Source organism: Pipistrellus kuhlii, unplaced genomic scaffold (assembly GCF_014108245.1).
Source record: "Pipistrellus kuhlii isolate mPipKuh1 unplaced genomic scaffold, mPipKuh1.p scaffold_m20_p_1, whole genome shotgun sequence".
In the NCBI taxonomy this organism is placed as follows: Eukaryota; Metazoa; Chordata; class Mammalia; order Chiroptera; family Vespertilionidae; genus Pipistrellus; species Pipistrellus kuhlii.
This window is the reverse complement of record NW_023425404.1, coordinates 36993054-37015587: the sequence shown is the minus strand read 5'-3', so window position 1 is coordinate 37015587 and position 22534 is coordinate 36993054. Positions and strand designations below refer to the sequence as shown.

General features: G+C 42.7%; 1 protein-coding gene across 2 annotated transcripts in view; it reads right to left on the bottom strand.

Annotated features, from left to right (window-relative positions):
* RORA (RAR related orphan receptor A) overlaps positions 1 to 22534 on the bottom strand; it is a 707884-nt gene that overhangs the window by 633298 nt on the left and 52052 nt on the right. The window lies entirely within an intron of this gene.

Below are 22534 nucleotides of genomic sequence, written 5' to 3'. Positions count from 1 at the left end.
TTGTTGAGTACCTCAAACTCTAGTTACTAATTACAGGGCATCGATGTGAATGTTTGGCTATATAATTTTTGTTAATTGATTCGCGTGAGGGGATTTGGGCATGATACGCTCTGAATTTTCTTCTGGCTCTAAAGCTCCACGACTTTTTCTCTGTGGCTACATGCATCAGTAATGAATGACCTTGTGCATTCTGGATTGTGGGTTTCATGCATGGGCTCCCTCCTCAATTGCTCAGAAACCCCAGGAGCAAAGTGTTATGCAAGGACACACAATGACATGGAGGCCCGGCCTGGAGTGGGACACAGCCATTGTCCCTCATGCTAGCTAGCATGTGTTGGTCTCTACAAGAGGTCCAGCCACTTGGACCTTTTGCCTGCAGTGGGTTCACACAGCTTATCAATAGGAAGCAGGTGGCTCTGCTCGATCAGTGGATCATGTGCTCACATCCCACAGTTTGTAAGTAAACTATTTCTCCATTTGTCCCTCATGTCAAGACTTTAACTTATCCTGTTCTCATGCCCACTTGTATGTTTCACTGCCCCAAAGCTCACAGCTCATTTTGAAGATAGTATTCCTCAATAACAAAACTGCTTTACTCTTTGAATAACACTGTGAGCATATCATATATATATGGGATGGGAAAGAGATACAAAAGGAAGGGGCAAGATAGGAAGAACAGACAGATAAGCTGATTCAGTCCTTACACACCAGACTTCCCTGGGGCCATCTGTCAAATGTTACTATACCAAGCAGGTTACTCTGACACTCAGACAAGGTGAAAACCACAATTGCTAAGAAACTAAGCCTCAGCAATCCATCCCTAGCTGAACTTCTGGACAACAGGACTGTGGAAAAAATCTCTGGGATGGAAAGTTGTGGTTCTCACTGACTCCAGATGTGTCATGAGCCATTTGTGAGTATGAATAGTACAAATTCTAGTCTTCAAATATTTCAACTTCCCTACATAAACTAGAGGGATGGTTATCACAAAATAAAGCCCCTGTTGCAGCCCTACATTCAGTATTCAGTATGTTTACTTAAATGGGAAAGAAAAGAGCTAGGACACCCATTATATCTATGACTCCAATGGGCACATGTGTCCTACATAGAAATGTCATTGGTTACGTCTACCAGGTATCATGTCAGAAAACACATGTTGAGACCTGCAGCTGATTCAAGAGCAGAGAGTGAGCTGAGAAATGGGGAAAATGACAGTTGTACTTCTTGCATTATGAAGAGGGCGTCAACCTGGGCAAGGAGATCTTTGGGCACATTAGTGATGCAGACGCCATCAGTTGCTGGCTTTAGACATTGGAAGACATATTATTTAGGTATGTGAACCTTGGACATACTGCCAAAGCCAACTCAAGAGAAGGCATAAAAGTGTTTCCATATTATGAAGGAAAAGGAGAGAGAATGAAAAAGAGAAGTTAAAGACTAAAGCTATAGCCAAGCCGTTTTGGCTCAGTGGATGGAGCGTCAGCCTGTGGACTGAGGGGTCCCAGGTTTGATTCCGGTCAAGGGCATGTACATTGGTTGTGGGCACATCCCAGTGGGGGGTGTGCAGGAGGCAGCAGATCAATGATTCTCTCTCATCAATGTTTCTAACTCTCTTATCCCTCTCTCTTGCTCTCTGTAAAAAAATCAATAAATATATATTTTAAAAAAAGAAAAGAATAAAGCTACAGAGTGGCTTTGTTTTCCCCTCTTTAAATGGATGCTGGCTGTTTGGGGAGTTGTGGCCTCAGGCACGGAAAGATCTTTGGAGGGGTTCTTGAGCTCTGTTAGGCAACACAGATCATTCAAATGGGAAAGATTAAGCAAAATACACTTGTGTGTGATGCCTGACAAATTCCCTTCTTCAGCTGTGAGGGGAAAAAATTCACTGTGTCCGCCAATGATATTAATTATCTAACCGGAGCAGAAACTTGACAAAGGCTCATGATGTGTTTAGATACAGAGAATGCGGTGAATCACTAGGCGCAGTCCCAGGATCCAGACAACTCACAACAGCAGCATCTTCCCCTCCCCACTCTCTAGGAGAAGGGAGACCCCAGCGTTTTAATCAAATCAAGGCAGCAATGGCCAAGAGTGCCTTTTGAGCTTTGTGTTCTGGAAAATGCGATTATACAGAGAAAGATGCCATTGATGCCTCAGAACCCAACAGGCAATGTGTTAATCCAGCTGCAACCATTTACCCTCCTCACTCAAGACTTTTCTGGAAGAAATTCCCTGAAACTAGTGAAGTGAAAAATCTCATGAGCTGCTCCAAAGCCAAAGGATGTCCCTGTTCTTTATTGGATAAAAAGCCAGTTGCCTGTCACTCTTTCATGTTTGTATATTTTAAGAGAGTGAAATAGAGGAAAAGAGGGTAAAACAAGGTTATTTAAAAATCTGTTCCTGTTACTTTCAGATTCTAGAGTTTGCTTTGTAATGTTTGCAAATGGTCCAATGCACTGTGCTGAGGAGACAGCTGACGGAGATAGTAGGATCCTTGAGTTGTTTCTTTTAAGCAGAAAGGAATAAACAAAGGGATGCTTCCCTTCTCCCCCATACAGGCCAGCACCCCCTACAGTATGTGAGTCATAAAATAGCTGATGGAAGAGGAGCTCCATGGAGTCCTCAGCTCCTCTCTATTCATCTTCCCCAGAGACAGGGAGAGATTGCGCAAGAGAACAGCTCAGCAGGAATCCGTGGGAGTGAAAAGCAAACAGGAAGCCTGAGACTCTAGGAGGTTCCTGCTATTTGGGAAGGAGGAAATGTTGGTAACTATGGCCAACATTCTGAGAGCCATCACTTAGGTTTGGGCCCTGAATGGTTGACACCATATAAAAAGACTCTTAGGAGCTGACTCTTTCTCCAGACCCCACTATTTTACAGATGATGTTAAAGCGAAGGTGAAAAGAGTTAACAAAATTGCTCAAGATTGCACTTGTATGACTTAGTACTGGCCCATATCAAGGCTTTGCTTTAAAAAATAATTTTCCAGAATGTAAAACACAGCCAATTTTTACATTCAGTTCAGTGCCATCTATCTTTTGATAGATGAACAGTTAGAAAAATGTTTGTATTAAAGATCCTAGAGACTGTCAGAGCATCAAGTCCCTTCCAAATGACACAGCAACACTGTTTCCCCGAAAATAAGACAGTGTCTTATATTAATTTTTGCTCCCAAAGATGCGCTAGGTCTTATTTTCAGGGGATGTCTTATTTTTCCATGAAGAAGAATACGGTACACATTTATTGTTAAATGAAAATAAAGGAAATTTATTACCTGTATACGGTACGGTAGTACGGTAGTTGTCAACACAAACCAGATAAACTGTGAATCCTATAGTATCAAGAATTTACTCATTTATTCAATGACAATCATGTCATCATCTTCTGGAACATCATCATTACAATCCAATTCCTGAATTTCCTGGTGAATTTCTTGTGACTCCATTTCTTTCAGAATCAGTGGACCAAATCTCTCATGTTTAGCCTAGGGGAGCTTATTTTCGGGGGGGCGCTTTATATTTCACTCAGAAGGAAACCTGTAAGTAGGTCTTATTTTCAGAGAATGTCTTATTTTGGGGGAAACATGGTAGTATGATCAGTACATTTTCAAGGTAGAACACAATGGATCCTTCCTAAGCTTCAGAAAACCAAAAAAAAAAAAAACCAAACAAACAAAGAAAAAACACACGATACGACTCATGTTGTAAATCTTAACCAGAACACTTAAGTTAGCACCTGGCACATGATAGGTTCTCAGCATATGTTTTTGGAATAAATACATGACCAAAACCAAGTATTACATCTAATAATAATTAATGTCGTTTTCTAATACTTTTTTAAATCGAATTTATTTAAACAATACAACAAAATTTAATCAACAATATAGTTGCCGTTGTTTTCTACTACTTGTGCCCAATGCTCAGGAAGCATTTTAATCCCTCTGTTGTAAAATTCTTGTGATTTTGATGCAAAAAATTCGGTCAATGCATTTTTGAGGCATTCTTCATTATTAAATTTTTTTCCAAGAAGAAAGTTTTGCAAAGAACGAAACAAATGGTAATCAGAAGGGGCAATATCAGGAGAATATGCAGGTTGAGGGAGAACTTCCCATTCCAACTGGGGCAGTTTTTCAGCAGTGATTCTTGCAGTATGCGGTCGTGCGTTATCATGGTGAAGAATTACGCCCTTCCGATTAATCAGCGCGGGTTCTTTTACTCTTAAAGCTTGGGCTAACCTTTCCAATTGGGCACTATACACTGCACTTGTAATGGTTTGGGTAGATGGTAAAAGTTCATAATGAAGAATTCCTTTAAAATTCCACCAAACACACAACATCGCTTTTTTCGCATGCAAGTCAGGTTTTGGCGTGGGCTGCGGAGCCTCATTTTTGTCCAACCACTGAGGCCGCCTTTTCAAATTAACATACAGCACCCATTGTTCATCTCCGGTAACAATTTGCTCTAAAAACGGCAAAAGGTTTTGACGAGAGAGGAGCGAACTGCAAATTGTGACTCTTTGATTACGGTTGTTGTTGGTCAACTCATGAGGAACCCATTTTCCAAACTTTTGGACTTTGCCAAGTGCACGCAATTGATTGGAAATTGTTTTTTGTGAACAATTTAAAGTTGTCGCAAGCTCTTGTTGGGTAATTTGAGGATTTTGCACCAAAAGAGCTTGAAGAGCTTCTTGATCAAAATTGGACACACGGCCTTGACCACTCTTGTCATCTAACGAAAAATTTCCCTCGCGAAATTTCTCAAACCAACGCTGGCATTTTCTGGCGCTAACTGCATCTTGACCAAGAGCACTACAGATGTTTTTTGCAGCCTCACTTGCTTTTCTTCCTAATTGGAACTCGTAAAGCATGCAGTGCCGAATATGCTCTTCATCCGCCATCTTCTTAGCCCTAGTTTTGCAACAAAAACCAAACCAAACACAAACTTTTTCAAGCAAAACTTGTTAATTGCACTTCACACGTTCTGTAGATACCACGTGTTTGAAGGTTATGTCAATACAAGTCAACGCCAAGCAAGATTTTAAACGAATGTTTAAAAACGACATTAATTATTACTAGCCCCGATAAATTTTGAAACATACTCGGGGTGAGAGGAGTGGGGAAACTAGTCCTTTTGGCATGACAAACAATGCCATGAATGTATAAGGGGACTTCAATGATGGGCATGTGAGCCAAAGAGCTGTGTGATATTGGGGAGCTGAGGTAGCTCCTCTGTATATAATCCATCAAGTAAAGAAGAAGCTGTAGCTGGTTTGGCTCAGTTGATAGAGCGTTGGCATGTGTACTAAAAGGATCCTGGGTTTGATTTTGGTCAAGGACACATGCCCAGGTTGCAGGTTCAATCCCCAGTTGGGGGTGTGCAAGAGGTTGCTGATCAATGATTCTCTCTCATCATTGATATTTCTATCTCTCTCTCCCTCTCCCTTCCTTGCTGAAATCAATAAAAATAGATATTAAAAAAAAAGAAGAGAGAAAGAGTACTTTTACATTTTTAAAGCCATTTGTGTAAACTAAGTGATACAGTGAATACTAAACCAAATTGTAACATTGAAAATATCGGATAAAACTAGGTTATTTGTGCTACACAAATACCATCTATTTGATTCTCATAGCACTTACCCCATTGTTCTCAAATAGCCAAAATGTATGGGATAACCCCTCCCTCACCCGCCCTCCAAGTGCTAGGCACTATGAAAGAGACTGGGCATTACCAGATGTAATAAAGAGAAAAACCCTTGCCATTAATTTGATGCAGACCTATCGTACTAGTGTCTATAGTGATAGACACACATTGGGCGCCATCACCTACTATTATATGACTATTGTATAAATGGGTGAAAAAATGCACGCATGGAAGAATGACTGGATGAAAACGAAAGCAACACTGGGGCAAATCTCCCCATGCCTCAGCCTCACATCAGTAAAATTCCATGATCCATGGAGCTGCCGAGAGCAACAACGTCAGGCCTCGGAGGGATGTGTATGCTCCTCGGCTGGAGCCAAACCCAACCCCTGGAGAGCATGAGGGCCACAGTCCAACTCATGGGAGGACATGCCAAAGCCCAACTCCAGCTGCACAGTGACTTGTAGGAAAACTCACCAAATTCCCTTCCAAAAGGGTTTGCCGTGACCACGGTCCCAAACGAGTGTTTATCACATGTCAGGCTTGGAGGCCAAGCCCTTGTCCACAGAGTGTGGGAGGAACAATTCCATCCTGACAGATGTGATCTCCAGAGTGCTTGAATGACAGCATGGAGTTTTCCACTGTCCCAGGCAGCGGGGAACTACGTGCTGATCTGACTTGGCTTAAAGGGAGATCAGACAGTCTCCCCCATGGCAGGTCATTTCTACTGGTGATCAGCCAGGACAGTTTTTGCAAATCCTGGATTCTCAACTTTCTAGAACAGGTAGTAAATGGGCAATCTTCAGCATTAATTGGATGTTCATCTTCCATTCTTTCTCCAGATGTTGACCTCCTCTGTGTCTAAATGGCTAGGTAGCAGTCAACTTTGCCTTTATTGAATGAACACTTTTTGAGCCTTTGCTATATATAATAGTAAGCACTTTTCTAGTGCCTTACAAATATCCACTCATTTAACCCTCCCCCAAACCTTTCAGGTGGGTACTATTATTTCTCCCCATTTGTGGATGCAGTAACTGAGGCCCAAAGAGGCTAAGAAACAGCTCTCAGCCTTGAATGGCTGTGGGAGCCTTCAGACCAGCTGAAACAATATCTGATGGAGGACTTGAGAGTTAGAATAGCTCCATTCTGTGTTAGGGTGAGTCACTCTGAAGCACAGTCTATGGCATTTAAAGGGTGAAGGCAGAGGTGGAAGGGGGAGGGCCACAAGAAGAAAAAACTTTGTCCACACTGCATTCACCTTGGTATCAGCATCTTAAGCCAAGGACAGAAGCCACACAGGGATGGGAATGACTCAAGTGTAGTAGGGTCTTTTCTCAGAGTCAGCCTCAGTCATTTTAAGATTAGAACTCAGTAAAGTGCAAGCATAAGGGACTTTATCTATAAATATATAGACAGGCAGAGACATATATAAATAGAAATAAATCAGGGCCTCTGAATGAAAATATATATATATATATATATATATATATATATATATATATATATATATCACATTCTACCCCTTGTTAATTGGAAAATAACCAGCTCCTGCAGGCCCTCCTACACAGAGTGCAGGGAGCAGCTGAGCCCACATTAAGAGTTCCAGTTATTAGCCTTTCTGAAGGAAAAGCCACACCTTTTGATACACTTCTCATAAAGAAGTGACTTTGCTTTTCCTATTTATCCATCTGCTCTTGCTGAACATCATTAAGACATTAAGCCATCATCTAACCCAGGTGATAAAATGAAATGATGAAAATCTCCTTCCTTTTTTTCTTATCACTTCATCACCTCGAGCTATCGCTTTCTTCCATCAGAAGCCCTTGTCAAAAAAAATGATGGTTATTGCATGCTAATTTCACCACAAATACCTGATCTGCATTCTAAGTAATTAGCAAATCGGGTAACCTGTGAGATGCTGATCTTTTTTTATAACCAGAGAAAAAAAGCTTTTCACAGAGGATATTTTAGTTCAAGAACATTTCCAATCAGGAAACCTAACATCATGTTCCAAAATACCACACTGTATTATTGCATTCATGCATTTAGGTGACATACTGACTGAGGTAGCAATGTACTTTCACGTCAATCACACTGCATTTGAAATGGGAAATGGCAACTGGTGTACATGCTGTATGTTTTACCAGTTCGGGCAGCTATCCATAAATAGGGGTCAGCAATTACCTAATTCATTCCATGAGGTTCAGTTTTCTACTCTGAGTATAAAGTATGTGTTTGTTCAAGTAGGAATATGTATGTTCACTGAGGAGTTTCATTTTATGAGGATCTGAAAGATGGGTACCTCCAATGATAAAATACAATTCCTCCATAATTCTGAAAAATGTAAGTAGACTTTGGATAGAAAATAATTGGTTCCAGTCCCTTCTCTGTGATCACCTGCTGGATGATGCCAGTTTCCCTGACTATTAAACAGAAACACTAGTACTTACCTACATCAGAAGGCTGCTGGGAAGAATTTCAGAAAGATGTAAAAATGTTTAACTTAAAGCAATACACTGCCTCAGCTCTCATGCGACTCACAGGGATCACTAATCCAAGAACCTGACAAGACCTAGTTCAAGCAAACAGAAAATAGCAAAGTCACATAAATCTGCCTCCAGTTACTGATGCTAGTAGAAGCTGTTCCCCATTTACAGACATTAGCTTATGAGGTCTTTAGCCTAAGATAATGTATGCAAAGGAACTGAGGTGAGAAAGAAAACTTCTAAAATAATTTGCAAGTTCATGTTACATTTCCTATTTTTTCACAGCATTGTTGTTTTAATGTTGAACCACATTTCACACTTGAGTATCTTATTACTGAGCTTCAATATTCAGCAAATAAGTTAGTTCCTATTATTACTTCAAATAAATGTAAAAATTCCCTGAACAATAGCATTATGCCAATGCTAAGAAGGAACATGGGTGTGGATGCAACAGGGCCTCATGCTTGGTTCGCAGCTGGTGCTCAGTGACTCCTTGGTGAAGAAGTGGATGAGTGAATTCACCGCAGAGGTGATAAGAAGCATGGTGACAAGTGGATAATTTCAGAACTGCATACTACTTCAGAGCTATCATAATTGATCATCGAAAAGGACAATTATGTGAGACCATAATCAATAAAAGAAAAGAAAAAAGAAAAGAGAAAACTCTCTGAGTGGAACTCCTGTGGGGTTTGAAAGAGAATTGTCTTCACAAATGAAGACATAAAAGTCACAATGCAGAGTTAGTATGAAGAAAATCATTTTTCACCGAAGGCCCAACCAACACTATAATTTGTTCCATAAATTGATGTTTCCATTGGAAATCTGAGGAAGACATTTCAGGGGGGTGACCAATCAAACAAGTCCACTGCACTGGGTGAGCACAGATCTGCTTTGAGCCACATTCTCATGAAAAGCCAATTGCAGCCCTGGCCAGGAAGCTCAGTAGGTTAGAGCAGTGGTTGACAAACTCGTTAGTCAACGGAGCCAAATGTACACAGTACAACAATTGAAATTTCTTTTGAGAGCCATTTTTTTTTTTAACTTTAAACTTCTTCTAACATCACTTCTTCAAAATAGACTCGCCCAGGCCATGGTATTTTGTGGAAGAGCCACACTCAAGGGGTCAAAGAGCCACATGTGGCTTGCAAGCGCAGTTTGCCAACCATGGGGTTAGAACATCATCCTGACACACCAATGCTGTGGGTTAGATCCCCGGTCAGAGCACATAACTAGGAGCAAGCAATGAATAAGTAGAACAACAATCTGATGTTTCTCTCCCTTCCTCTTTCTCTAAAATCAATCAAGGACTATTTTTAAAAAGCCAATTGCATTAATCTGAAACACCAGGGCAGGATATTTGCAATGTTGGGGGGTTTGCAAAAGTGAGAGGCAACTTCTTACTCAGAAGTCCTATCTGTGAAACTTGGAAAAGCTGAGCTGCTCTGAAGCAGTAGGAGAGAAATAGGTGGGGACTTAGGGCCCGTGGATGCCTTAGGAACCCTCACCCTCCCAGGCCCAGAGTGGCTCCAAGAAACAGAAAATGCCCCGAACTGAGGTTTTCTTTCTGAAATTCTCTTACAGATGTATAGTGAATGGGGCCAGGGAGCAGGAAGCAACTACCTTGAGCCAGAGTGGGACTGTACTTGGGTAGCATGTTATGAGGGAGATTGGATTTAGATTGGGAGTTGACACACCTGGGTTCGAATACTGCTTCTGCCATTTTCTAGCACATATGAACCTGGGCAAGTGCAAAAGCTCTGTGCACTCAGTCGTGTCTTCTGTGAAATAAGAAGGAGGTGAGACCATAATGAGATATTGTATATGCATCCACAAAGCATGTGTTCCATAAACGTCAGTTTTCATCCCTTCCTATCCCTTCCTAATGTTTTATTGTTTTGACTGTATTTTACCTCTGTTATTGGGTTTGGTCACACATAAGTAAAAAATAGAATCTCCAAAAGAAATCCTTATGTGTTATTTGCATCTTTAAATATAAGCATCTTAGACTGTGGCCGTAATGGAAAATTTAAATATGCTAGTTGCATGTAATTTCTTCTCACATTGAATATGAACTTCAAATGTGTTATATATTTGTCTTCCCAACTACAAAGGCCACTTAAAAAGCAACAGCAACAAACAACAACTCATGAGGTCTAAATAAAAATACAGTGATACATTGTGGCAACAGTTAAATTATGGTATCCCCATTATGGATTTTCTGTGCAGCCACTGATAATCATGTTTTGAATTATTTTTAATCATAATAATAATGCATAAGCTGTAATGCATGATGCAGAAGGCAGAACACACACACACACACACACAAACACACACATACACACACATATATATATGTATATATATACAAATATGTAAAATTGGTTATTTTATTATTGTTGCTTTCTATTCCAATGCGCATATATTTTGTCTATAACTAGAAAAAAATTAAAGATGGCTTTAAACCGTATTTCACAGGATAATAACAATAGGTTTCCATAACCTCCTGTTCATTTATAGCGTGTTCCTTGCCCCAATCATATGTACATGTCACAGATGCCCTGGGTCACCAGTAGCCCTGGAGAAGCTGTGCTTAAAGACCACATGGTCCAGTTCTCAGTTTTAGATTCTTACATTGGTGAAGGCTTCAAAAAGCTAATTTTGCTCTTCATATAGCATTAATTGGAAATTCGTGAAAAGCAACATAAATGCCTTGTGTGTATTTTTATAGAAACCACTCTTGGCAAAAACCTGTTAGGCCACACACAGGAGATCAGCTACTGGGCTGGATGGGTCATGAGTGCGATGCTGCCATTAGGGGCATTTCTGGTGATAAATACAGGCACTTCCACACTAGGCTCATGTGGAGTGTTCTCGGTGAAGGAACCCACCAACTCTGAGTAACACAGAGGAGCCAGGTGGAAGCCAGCTTGGCTCTCTTTTAGCCCTGAAGTTCAAAGTCATTTTTATCAATTAACAGAATTCAAGAGCTGGCTCACCTAGACCAGCCACCTCTTTTTATGGCTAAAGAACCCAAGGTCCAAGATAAAGCTGGAACTATAGCCCCACACTTAGTGAATGAGCTGAGACCATAAACACAGTCTCCAAACACACCATCCAATCCTCTAAGAGCAGTATGCAAGCTACTTGGGCCAGCTCCATAGCTGGGCTTTCTGCAATCAGTTTCCAGCTACTGTGATCCACACCACAATTCTTCAACACAGCACCAGACACTAGCCCACTATTACTGAGGCACTTGGCAGAACAAAGAATTATCTCATGCTCCATTTAATAGGGTCAGAATGGGTCTTCCAATCTATGTGTCACTCACTTTACCCAGAAGAATAGCTCATAAGGTACAGACCCAATATATGTTGGGAAGGAGTCAATGAATGACTGAATCTATGCCAATGGCTGCAAGTAGCCAAAGCAACCCATTCAGCATAATTAAACATCATGACTTCTCTCCATCGATTTCAGTGGGGTTTCATAAAAAAAAAAAAATCAACTTTCCATTTCCAATGATCTATGCCTCCATTTGTGTGTATGCAAGTTGGTCAGGGTAACTCAAAGACTAGAGACCAGTGTCATGCTGTGACATGCAGTGTCATGCTCAGAGGCAAGTCGGCATTCCAAAAGCCACAACATTTCAGGTGGCAGGACATATGGAAGGTTCTAGAATTGGACAAGTTAGACAGTGGAAGAAAATAGCACCAGCAACCAACACATTGACATGACCTAATCTGCACATAAAAACAACTCGTGCTTTATACTTTCAACTGGAGATGGGGTGGGTGCTGAGAGAAGAGACAAGAAACTGAGAGCAGATGTGTGGAGACCTGGGCATATAGGAGGCATGAAAAAGTATGGTAGCTGGCTAAAGAGTAGAAAGAGCACAGCTGCTGGTTTGCTCTGAAGCAAAGATGACACTTGCACAGTTTCTGATGAGATCCAGTGTCATCTTGGCATCTCAAGCCATCGCATAGATTGCCTACAATCATAGATAGCATTTACCAGGAGACTTTACCAGCTAAGAACCACACTGAGCTCTTTCCAAAAAAGAGACTGTTCTCTCCATGATTCACATGGAGAACCTGAGTCTTGGTGGGGATCAAATGACTTGTCCACAGTAACACGGACAAAAATTGAGCCAATACAGTAGAATTAGAGGCTGGGCTCAATGAACTGCTAGGTAATTTAAATATGTATGTATCAGAAATAAACAAAACAAAAGATGACTAGAGATTTCTTCTCTCAAGGGATCCTTCATCACCAGAACAATGCACAGGTAGCCACATGGCTCCGTGACCTTTCTAGGATCAAACACATGTAGAGAGTACACTCTTAATTACATACTAATGTGTGCTTTTCCCGACTCTGAGTATAAGGTTTCATCAGCACTTTAGAGCCATTTCCCACATGTTATCTCTGCAGTGTTCAGACCTAAAAGATGCCAGCACTTGCTGGCAGGCTGATAATTTCATAGGCTTCAAGCTAATTAGAGAAAAAGGAGGGAGGAGGAGCAGCAGAATAAATTACAAAAACTTTGCCTTTTCCTGAACAATCAGGTGTCATTCTTTTACCAAGAAGAGTAACACAGGTAACACGACCTTGCCTGGCAGAGGTCCTGCTGTAATGAAAAGGCAAGAAGGATGTGTAATTAGAACAGCACTTGGCATGCTCTGAAATATGACAAGCACCTTGCTCCCTTGAACTTGCCCTGGATGGCCTGTTCCTCCGGAGCCAGGCTAGTTACATTTTGCTCTGTCTCTGACAAGACCACAGATTCTTCATCGGTAAGATCTAAATTATTCTTTTTCATACCAGGTCTGCAGAGTCTACAGAGGGTTCCTGATAAGAGTTAAGAGATCTAGAAGCCAAAAGAATGGTATTTGAAAAATTAAAACAGGGGTATGGAGGTGTGACAGAAAAAAAAATAAGATGATTGCAGGTAATTACAGAGCATTTTCCAAAGATGCACCACACAATTCCAAGTGCCCATCCATAAGACAGAATACAGTGCTGTTTATTATACAGCAGAAACTCATTTCAGAGACAGAGTAGGAGCCCTGCCCAAATGCCCCCGCAGGCTGGATGGACCCCACTCTGCAGCTCCTGTAGACCTTCCCAGGGCACCTACTGAGGGGCAGACATTCTGCTTCTCCCCGCCAGGCCCTCCACAAACCCCAAGAAAAAACTGGGGTAACTGTAAATAGCATTTATGTGCTGTGGAAAGAGCACACTCTCATTCTTTTCACCTTCCTGCTCGCTGCGTTTGCCTGGGGAGTAGCAGCCCCGTGTTAACACCACGTCAAGCATCCAGTGACAGAAGTCAGCTTTCCACCAGCCTCTGGTTAGGAAAATGCCATCAGTTAAAAAAATGAATTGTGGAGGCAATTCTGACTGTCATCCTTCGGGGTTACTTCTTGCTGGAAGTAAAGCCCCATCTTCTCTACAGTTCGAAAGTGGCCAAATACATCTCAATCCCATCTTTGTTCCCAAAGCATCTGTATGATGGTCTAGCTGTTACACCTCACCACAGTCTAGTCCTTTGTCAAATTCTTTCTTTTGACCTAACGTCTTTATCCTACACTGAGGCCAGAGATTGGTGTTTTCAAACTCTCTCTCTCTCTCTCTCTCTCTCTCTTTTTTTTTTTTTCCTAAAGCATCTTTACCCCAAATAAATCCCATTTTAAACTCCAATCTGTAAAACAGATTGGAGCAGAGTTGGGGCTGGGATCCTCTGCTCCTAAAGAATCTTGGGGTTCTGCAGATCACTGAGCCAGGTGGTACATACCCTTGAAAGTGGAAAAATAAACAGGACTTGGGGAAACAGGGGATTCATACAAATGAGAGGAAAGCAATGTCCCATCTTGAACGTGGAAGCTGGTAACAGCCAACACATTCTTCATTGTTCGGGGCAAACAAAAATGTTAAACTCATTGGCCTGCTTTACAAAACATAAAAATACCTGCCCCTTGATACAGGCATTTGTCATCACCACAACTACCCTCTTTTTGGTTTACAGACTTACAGCTTATAGATGAAGAATCTGAAGCCCAGAAAGGTTAAGTAACTCGCCAAGGTCACACAGACCTAAGTGGCAGAACCTTGACTTCAGCCTCAGTTTGGGCTCAGAGGCAATGGATGAATAAGACACAACTTGGAATTCCACAATAATGTTCCCCTGTCCGCCTTCTGAATCTGACCAGAGGAAAGGGCCAGGGCCAGACACAGGAAGAGGAACACATAAGAATGGGCACGGGAACAGGAGGACATATAGAAGGAGAGGGAGGTGGTCAGGAAGGAGAATAAGAAGTAAACCTTACAAAGCACCTGGATTTTTCAAAGAAATTGCACATCCACTGATAACTATCACACTGCCTATACCACCTCTAATCGCTCAGTGATGTTTGATGGAGCCTCTAGGTGCCCTAGAGTAGAGGAAGGGCATATACCAAACCCAGCTTTACAGCCAAGGGACATGTGGTCTCAGAGAGGCCACCTTCCCCAAAGTCACAGAGCTAATCAGAGGGAGAGCCAGCCCTCAGGACTGCAGCTCTGTCCCCTCACAAAGAGGACAGAGCCTGTGATGTGTTTATCCACAGCTACACTGCCTGCCCAAAGCATACATGGTGAAAGGCTCTCTTCCCTCACCGTCTCCACGATTAGATCCACTGTCCTCCCCTCCTCACCTCTAGCAACCCCTTTACCTACAAACAATTATCTGAGCCCAGCTACACGCCCTTCTTAAGACCAGCCCTCCCTGCAATTACAACAGAGAAAGAAAAAGAAAAAGTCAAGTTGCCAGAAGATGTCTCAAATTGGCTGCCGTGACACAGAAATCACAGAATCGGCTCCATCCCCAACTCTGCTTCCGTTCCGAATCCAGGCCTTCTTGTAATGACATCTAATCAGGCAGGGGAATCAGCTGAAATGAGGGCTTCTGTAAAAATCACTGCTCGTCTAGTTCTCAGCAGTTCAGTCTCTTAAATGCCAACCTGGTAGGAAGTGAGAAAATTTTTCTCCTTCATAACAAGTCTCAAAGCCATTGAGTGCTCTCAACTTCGAGCTGAGCTAGTTGTATATTCCAGAGGATATAAATGTTCTTTATCTGCTGGGTTTGAATAGTTTTAACTAACTCAAAGAAGCGGCATCCACGTCATTAATGATGTCTAAGTTTCCAATAAAATATTCAGTTCTTTATCCAGATATTTATAAACCTTTAGACTTTTTGGAGCTGTAGATAACTTGACTAGGATTTGGGGCTTTGATGAAGTTTCTGGACAGCCAGAGCTCTACACCCACTAGCCCTACAATTTGGCTGTGTGACCACTAGATGGTGATAGTGTGCCACAACCCAGAACCAGCATGTCTGAGATCAGCAGACCTTCCCCAACACTTCCTATATATCAAAGAGCAACCTCTTTGCATACACCTTACCTAATCCTCTACCACATTTTAAATGTTACCTTAACCAAAGCATTTCAAACCACCACCTCTAGGTTAGGTCCCTTATGATCTGCAGAACTCAGCATCGAATCTTAAGCCTGGCATTGAGGGCCCTCCAACCACCTGAGGACTCACATTCACCCCCCTTTAATCTACACAGTCCCCATGTTACAGCCACCCTTCAATTCAAATTTCCTACACTTACACATGGATACAGAACTAGACCCAGCAGTCCCTACTCTATACATGGTTCTTGTCCTTCTGATATGTTTAGAAATCTCTCCAGTGGTCACCCATCCTTTAGGTACCTCTAAAGACCTTTGCTCAGAAAAACTCTTTCTTCAAAGGGGCCTAAAGCCCAAAGTTTTTTTTCTTTCTTTTTCTTTTTTTTTTTAAATATATATTTTATTGATTTTTTTAATAGAGAGGAAGGGAGAGGAATAGAGAGCTAGAAACACCGATGAGAGAGAAATATCAATCAGCTGCCTCCTGCACACTCCCTACTGGGATGTGCCTGCAACCAGGGTACATGCCCTTTACCGGAATCAAACCTGGGACCCTTCAGGCTGAAGCTCTATCCACTGAGCCAAACCAGTTTTGGCCCAAAGTTCTATTTGTATTGTTAAATACATTAAGTATTGTTCCCTGTAGAAAAATTGTAAAATGTGGATTAGGAAAAGATTTTTAACAATAGCTCTAACTTTAACACTCAGAAATACCCACTTGATGGTATTATAAATTAACCTTGAACATTTTCCCACATCATTAAATAACATATGAGGCATTTTATGCTCCCCACTCCCAAGGAGAGGATGCAGTGTGATGGAAAGTGCACTAGGCTTGAAACCAAAACACCCTGTTTCCATTCTGGTTCTGAAATGTACTTCCTAAGGCTGGGAAAGTTCTTCAGTGTCTCTGAGTTCATTCTATGAAGCAGTGTCATGCCTACCTCCATGTCTCTGACTGCCTAAGTGAGAGAATGCGTGTGCATATGTCTAGCATGAAGCCTGCCTCCGAGTGACCCTCAATCGCTATGCATCCCTTTCCTTTCCACTTAGCCAGTGCGATTCCTTTCTCCTCCCAATCCCCACTACTCTTTGTGCCTCCCTGTGGCTCTATCCTGCTGGTTCTACCTTAGAGGAATGTGTGAAAATGCTGTATTCTTCCTACTTGGGCATATGCAGACCCTTATAGGTGGGGCTGGCTCCCCAGGTGGGCATTGCAATGGCCTCTCCTTCACCTTCAAATATGCCTCTCGCCCCCCCTCCACTTCCAACATCACCTCTCCTCCTCTATCTCCAACCCTCCCACCTGCCTCTCAGAAGGACCATGTTACACACTGAGCCCACTATAGAGTGGTCACCAACCTTTTGGACCTCACAGACCACCCCTTGGCAACCGCTCCCATCTGCAGGCCCTTAACTGATCAGACCTGTGAAGTAACATAGTCATAGTTTCCAGGGATTGGGACAGAGATATCGTTGGGGGCTCATTAATTCACCTCCCACCCTTCTCTCACAGGATTGTTATTAAAAAAAAAGAGAGAGAGAGAGACAGAGAGGGAGAGAGAGAAGGCTTACATCATCCTCAGAATACTGCCCAGCCTTATTATACTATTATTATACTATTATTATACTGCAGGCAGTGCTCAGAAGACGTCAGCCAGGATTACAGCAGCATGTTAGCACCAGCATCAGTAAAGAGAAGTTAGTGCTTACTCAGGTAGAGTGGGCCATGTGCTTCCAAGTTTAATGGGAGCCAGAGGAAGTGTTATTGGGACTGGGTAGTGCCAGAGACATCCCTTTATGGCTTCATAGTCTTATCCTTAAGAACCAGTGTTTATCAGGCACCCACTAGGTAGCACTACTCTTCATTCCTCATAATAAGACTCAGGTTACACACTTTGTTCAGGTCATTCAACTAGTGACTAGCAAAGGCAGGACTGAGCTCTCTTGTGTCTGACTCAAGAGCCTGTCTGTCTTCTCTCTGAGCACCAGGATGAGGTGAGCTGGCTCCTATGCTCTCTGATGGGTCGAAGAACAGTACCAGGCCTACCTCACACACACTTTAAGGGCAGAAAGCAAAGGTTGTACTTCTCTTGTGTCCCCCACAGCCCTTGTCATTTTTCCTGGAATAAGACAACCCAACCATTGCACCATCAGAATCACCCAGAGGGCCAGAGCACCAGGTCCTAGGCCCCTCCCCCAGATTTCAGCAGGTCTGCATTTCAAATAGGCACCGTGGTGACACTGTGGTCCAGGCCCACTTTGAGAACCACTGCTCCTGAGTGATCTGGAGTAAATCCATGAGACAAGAATAAAGGGCTCAGAAGTGTGGGATCAATGCTCAATGGTCTCCACAAACGCTTTCCACGTTTTGATGTCCACAGGGCGGTGGGGGCCACTTGACTGACTTTGCCCAGCAGAGGGATGGGGGTGACCTCTCCATGGCACTCACAACAACTCCTTCAAGTTCCCTGCTGTCGCTCCAGGTGGCCCCATCTGCAGCCTTGGCGTTATCACAACATCAGAAGAGAGGCCAGGTCACCTGTGCTCCCAGTCTGCAGCTAGGCCAGACAATGACATACAAGGGACAAAGCCAAACAGTGCCTTTGGAAATGAGGCGGCAGGGGACAGGGGCAATTTGTGTGTGTGTGTGTGTGTGTGTGTGTGTGTGTGTGTGTGTGTGTGTGTGTGTGTTTAAGAGCAAAGTTTCTTCGGGCCACCAATCCTCAACACTTCCCAACCACTCAAAGTCATGAGCTTGCTGGGCTTCAAGGAATTCAGGAGCCAAGTTCGCAAGGGTGCTAGTGGCATTATTTAGATGTGACCCTAAGGCAGAAGGGCATGCTTGCTGGCATATTTGGGAACAGCTGTTGATAAAGAGTTTAAGTTTTGCTCTGGGGACCATTTGCAATGAGGAGCATTTTATGAGAACAATACATATTGTAGACATCTGAATATATTTCCATGAGAAAATAAGGATGAAGGAAACAAAAAAGATGGTATAGTGTTCTTACAAAGCCGATGAATATTTAATACGCTAGGGCTTATCTTTAAGGGGGGAGAAAATCCCTCTGCAACTTTACACGCATCCTACAATAGCAATCCATATACAAAATGACACACACCACAGCCACCCGTATAAATACCATGTATTTCATTATTCCCTTACTACAGTGACACAAAGACCAGCTGCTACACAAAGTATCATGAAAACATAAATTACTGGTTATAAATAGCGTATTTAAAGCATGAGGCCATCCAAAGCAGGCCAGTTTAACATAGGCTGCCTAGAACAAGTCTGAAGAATTCATGGGCCAGGCAGGGAAACTCGGGCAGCATATTCAGATCGCAGGAGAGCAGCCAACAGAAGCTGCAAGAGGGGCTTTCCACAGAGCGAGAGGGGACAACGCAGCCTCCTCAGGGGCCCAGGGGAATAATTCTACTTTCAGTTGACCCTTGCCACCCCAAGAGGGACCGATTCACAGACTACTTATCGCCACTATTTTTAACTTCTTGGCAGACGAATCCAGTGCAATGGGAAAATCGCCCAAAGTAAATACACACTCTCATTTGATTCTTCCCCTGGCAAGTCATTTTCTATTATTTTCTGTTAGAACTATTTCCAGGATAAATCGTGCAAGCTGAAGTGTGAGGGTCCTCCAAAGAGCATCTATCCTAGACCGGGGAGGGAAGAAAAGGTGTAGGTCTGCTCTCCACTAGATGTTAGGTCCAAACAAGCCCTTGGAGAAGCTTCCCAAACTTTCCACCTTCCAGGATCCTTTGCCGCTATTATTTCCCTTGAGTTTTGCTACCACACAAAATTACCTAGTCCTTTATAATTATTTTTTCATGAGACAGCTTAATACGGATAACATTTTTTGGGAATTTTGTTTATGTGGAGCCTGTACACATATTCTCTCCTGGAATTCGCACTACAATTCTATGAGCTGAGGACTGCTTTACTTTGCACATGGGAAACAGAAACACGCAGGGGAAGTATCTTGCTTGAGATCCTGGAGCTGGAAGGCAATGCAATGAATCTAAAAGACAGATCTGTCTTCAAAACCCATGCTTTTAACCACTGCACTGCACTGCTTTACCTTCTTCATGTTAATCTCTGTGAACCCAGTTCCAGACCAAAGAAAGGACTAGTCAAAGTAGTTACAAACTTATGAAGGATAAATGGATAACTTGCTTTAAACTTTCCAAAACACTCAAAATAGCTTGAAGGCCCCATTAACATCTTCATGGATCCCCAGTTGTCCCAGACCTCACCTTAGGAACCACTGACCTAGAACCACCTGATACTATTTGCGATGAGATTGTTCCAGGGCCGAACAAAAATAGCTAGTTAAACATATTGTCTGATGCCCTGGGAATTAAAGCCAACACTCTGAATGAAGTTCAAGGTTCTTCTTGAACTGGCCTTCACTATCTTTTCAAATCCATCTTCCAGAATTGTGTTATACACGGAGTCTGAATCAATAGGTGAGAGGCCTGAGAACCTGTACTTTTAGCAAGCTCCTGGGGAGTTCTCCATTGGCAGGTTGGAGCGAGAAACATTTCCATCTCATCATGACTATCCATAGGCATAACTCTAATCTTATAAGTAACTCACTGTTTTATTTCTTTTCTTCTTATTGATTTTAGAGAGGAAAGGAGAAGGAGAGAGAGAAAAACATCAATCATGGGAAAGAATCACAGATCGGCCACCTCCTGCATGCCTCCCACTGGAAATCGAGCTGGCCACCTGGGTATAATCTCTAATCAGGAATTGAATCATGACCTCCTCATTTGTAGGTCGATGCTCAACCCTTGAGTCAGGCCAGCCAGGCACAACTCATCATTCTCTAGGTTCATTACCAATTCTCGCAGCTTTGTGCTTTGCTCATGACCTTCCCCCAGCCTGAAATGCACGCCTCACCTTTCCTCCCAGGCCCAGCTGAAGGCTTTCTCTTCACATCCCACCCGTCCCCAGACCACCCTGTTTACAGCTGCTTTTTACCTTGGAGAGCTGTTCCCTTGTCTGAGTCAGTGGACAGTAGACTCTTTAAGAACAGGACTGGTACTTACTAACATTCTTTATTCATCCTGTTCTTCATATAGGCACTGGCCATGGGGATTCTTAAAAAGGATTAGCAGGTCTAATTTGTCACTGAAGACCAGGAGTGCCCACTGTTCTATACTAGAAAAAGTCTTCTAGTCTTCTCTCACCTACAGGGGAGAGGGTAGGGGGGAGAGGTTCAGGGGCGGGGAGGGAAGGATGAGAGTTTTGTATGGGAATTAAACAAAGAGAAAAAAAGGGTGGCTCATGTTTCCCTTACAAATGTGATCCGGGGTTATTAAGGGACCAGTGGCTTCAGGAACTTGTATTTACTTTCTATAATGAGCTCTGACATAAAGTTTTAACATTTGTATTTGTCATCATGACTGACCGACCACCTCAATCACACCTGAAAGCAAGCGAATGCCTCTTGAGCCCTATGGCACCTTCCCAGACCCCAGTGATCTTGAGCCATCCAAGTCTACATTTCTGACTTGCATCTGTTCCCTGGGGGACAGATTTTACTGGTCACCAACTGAAGTTTATGGAGCACTTACTGTGTCCCAGAATCTGCAGCTTCAATGTATATGCACAATATCTGATCTTCACAGCAGCTCTCTACGGTAGTATTACCACCATTTTATAGATGAAAACACTGAGCTCAGAGAGGTTAAATAACCTGCCTCCAGTTGCACAGTTAGCGATGCTGGAGTTTAACTTAAATATGTCTGTCTGGAAAGTCCATGTTCTTCACTATTCTGTTAATTTTTTAAACAAGAAGATCTATATGATTTTACAGAGTATATGCAATGACACCAAAATGTTAGTGGAAGAAGAAAAGGCTCTGGTTCTACACTATAGCTGCTGGACAGAGCTTCATCCTGAGGGATCACTAGCCAAGGGCACAGAGCTCATCAGACAAAAGTTTGAGCTTGCCTGGGACCCTTCAAGACCACAGCCTCAGTCCTGAGAACCCTGGACTCAGGGGAAAGGCGCCCAGGCCTCTATGAGTACAGATGCCCAGCTGCCTTACCAGCACAGCTCCTCATTGGGTTTCACAGAATCAGAACAGCCAAGGAGACTCTCAACATCCAGGATCTCATTCTCTCATTTTGGAGATGGGGAAACTGAGACCCATGGTAGTTAGGTGTTTGCCAAGTCACACAGCTAATGAACCATTAAGCTGAGGCTCAACCCCATGCTTCTTGCTGTGAGTCAGGCTTGGCTTTTGCCTTTACAAAGAAAATCAGACACAAAAAAGCAGGATCACTGCAGTGAAAAACAGTAAGATCTTACATAAAGGAAAAAAATGTCCTCCTGGCTCAATCCAACCCAAGCACCTGCCCTCTATAAAGAGGTTGGTATGTACAAATCATACTACTTCCTGGACTCATACATATATATATATACAAACACTCCCTATTCTTTAACAAAGGTGAACTCACACTTTCATTTCTGAAACTTTTATCACTTAGCTGAATATATTCCCAGGCCAACTAGACATAGTTCTTTCTTATTCATGAATACAACACTCCACAGTCAGGAGGTTGCACAATGTGTTCAAACATTCTCTTCCTGGTGGGTAGTCCGATCATTGGATGTGCCTTCTGCTGGCCACTCTACTGCCATTGAAGTAATAAACTCTTCCAACCGTGGGGGGGTGGGGACAAGGGAGGGAGCGAGAAGATGACTTCTAACTCATGTGGTCTTACTTCTTCAAAATGAAAACCTGGTCTCCTAAATGCAGTAGCTAGGCGAACACTCGGTTTTCTGAGAGTAGGTTCCATTTTCTGGCACCAGATGGCCAGCCCTTTAAGTAAACCAGTCTCTGGAAATGAAGTATTTTTACTGGTTGCTTAACAACCTGCTTACTGAGCAGCCTAAACTTGAGCAAACCGATGTTTCCTCATC